Raw genomic sequence first — 2,954 nt, forward strand, 5'->3', positions numbered from 1 at the left:
AACAAAGGGACAATCTTGCATGATCCCTAATACCAGGGTGTGAATTTATGTGGAAAAATGATTAGTTAAATCTTCCCAGGCTTTAGAAAATGTACACTGTAATACAGTGGGGTTCCCAATCCTATTAGAGTTCGAATCTCTTTTTTATAATAAATATTGTATAACATCCTATTTACTATTCTGGAATAAAATTCATAGATAACCAAAATATTCCATATGATGTTCTAATTATAAAGCTGAAGAAAATTAAAGAAAAACAATATGCAATAAAATAATAAGTGTTTCAATAGATAAATGCTCAAGTTTAGTTAAACTGGAAGACATAAAGAACTAATGCGATGCGCGCTCCTTCTGCAGATCATTGTGAAAGTAAGTTACAAACACACACTGATTAAGTCCGATGTCTTGCCGTGGTGGCTCAGACATCAATATGCTTTCCCACATTGGTAAGCAAACTCACTCCCTAAGTGAGGGCTTGACAGTCTCCAGCTGGGGATGGAGGTAGTACCTGAACTGTTGTCGTGCCAAGGAAACGGGTCTGGAATGGGTGAGATGACTTGTTGAATTTGATAGGCCACTTGCTTTAGGACAGGCCGATTTGTGCTCCACACAAAGACCGATTTCCTGATATTTAGAGCAATCTGTTGAGTCACATCAACAATGAGAAAGCACCTGGCATGTTTATGGTGTTATGCTGACTCCAGAGGGGTGAAATGAGTCTCATAGACCTCCTGTCCTAAGGAGCCCACGGTGGAGACATCAACAGAAGGCTCTGTTAGGCTAGAAAAGGAAAGCATATGGAGGGTGGGATGCTGTTTTGAATAATTGAAGAGTATGAATGTATTCAGTATTACTTTGGAGGTCAGAACTGGCATCCATGACTGAGCTGAAGTAGCAGGAAGTAGTTTTGGGGTTATCATGACAGTTAGTTATTGTCTCTAGTTCCAAAGCCATGCTTTTCGACTCTGCTTTTTGACATTGGGCCTGGGACTCTGAAAACCATATTTCTCTTTGCCAACTGGGTCCCTGTTAAGTTCCTCTATTAAGGGGCATCAAAGGAAGACTAGGAAGCAGGAGGAAGAAAAAGGGACTTCCATTTTGTTGCTGTTACTGCTAACATCACCCAGCAGTGGTCCTTCACCATGACAGTGGCAATTGGTTCTAGTTTCTAGCTTTTTTCCAACACACCCAGAAAAAATATCATTGTGCCCCTTCAGAGGTTGTCAGTGCTGGATGGAACCTCCTCCTCAGAGGTTCTGAATTCCAAATTCACTCCTCCTCACTAGGTTCTGAATTCCAAATTCCAATTCACTCCAAACTCCTGAGGCACCAGCAACAACCAAGGAGCACTCTGTCCTCAGAGGGTTGGCTCCAAGCTATGGGTCTCTCCTCCAAGCTCTTAGGCTCCAATACTCCCTTCTATTCTCTTTGTGCCCAGACTTAGAGGGGGTGTTTGTTCCTGAAATTATTTCAGTCTCCCTTTTTATCTTTATCAGTTATCAATACCCATTTAACCAGTTTCTTATAGGAAAGTTTCCCCATTGAGACCCCTAGTGCGGTTTCTGGTTTCTTAACTGGACCCTGACATAATTACTTTCAAGAAAGCTTTTATTACAATGATTAGACTGGTGAAAAACTAAATGCATGACTTGGGTGGTTACAAAGTCTTCATTGCTGAAAGTATGGAATCACAGAATTTATAGACCTGAAAGTATCTTTAGAAATCATTTATCACACCTCATTCTTTTACTGAAGCCCAGATAATTAACTGGCTCACTGAAAAGTATGCTATTTCATTTAACACTTATATATAGCATCCCCTATATGTGTGATACGGTTCTGAACACTAAGATTAAATATTATCTCATTTAAATCTCATAACAACATTTTCATGTAGGTACAATCATTATTCCCCTTTTTCTAGAGTAGGAAATTAAGATACAGAGATGTTAAGTAACTTGCCCAAGGTCACACAGGTAGATAATTGCAGGGCTAAGATTTGGACAAAGATTTCTGGCTTGAGTTCCTACTTTACATCATTTTCTCTATGTTGTTGTTAGTGTCCAACTTACTTCCATTCTAGACTCCTTTTACTGCCATGCTGATGGTAGGGCAGATGGCTGCTATAGACCAGATTCCTATATTGATGAGGCTTCCAACACTCAGGTGCTAATTTCTATTACATTCTGATACATTTCTTGTTATCTGCCACAAGAAATTCTATTTTGTATTTATTCACCATCAAAGCCGAAAGTTCTCTAGCACTTTGCACAGTGCCTGGCACTCTTCAGAGTAGATAGTCAATACATATTTAAAGAAGGACATATATAATTACTGTTTGTAGTATTAATAATAGCAGCAATATCTAGTATTTACATTAAAACTTTAAAATTTTTCAGTATCTTTAAAAAAATTTTAAATTGTGGTAAAATACTATAACATAAAGTTTACCATCTTAACCATTTTTAATTGTGCAGTTCGGTAGTGTATTTACCTTGTTGTGCAACTAATCTCTAGAACTTTTTTATATTGCTAAACTGAAACTGTATATGTGAAATGGCAACTCCCCATTTTTCACTCCCCTTAGCTGCTGGCAACTGCCATTCTACTTTCTGTTTCTATGAGTTTGATTACTCTAGATACCTCATATAATATATAAAAACTTTTTTATAACAAACCAATTTTATGTTCTTAATCTTATTTGATTACAACATTAACATTAATCTTATAAGCAGATAGGACAGAGCCTCTTAGACAGAGTCCTGGATCATTTCCATATATTTAGTATTATTTCCAAGATACTAAGAAATGCCAAATCGAGATTACAAAAATTGTGACAGATTTAAAATTTTACATTGAATGAATGAATGAAAAATTCAATGCCATATATTTGTCCCAGACAAATTTATTTTAAAAATTCTTTAGTGTACTGCACAAGATGTGGTCCAAAAATG

The sequence above is a fragment of the Rhinolophus hipposideros genome (assembly GCF_964194185.1).
Source record: "Rhinolophus hipposideros genome assembly, chromosome: 24".
NCBI classification, from domain to species: Eukaryota; Metazoa; Chordata; class Mammalia; order Chiroptera; family Rhinolophidae; genus Rhinolophus; species Rhinolophus hipposideros.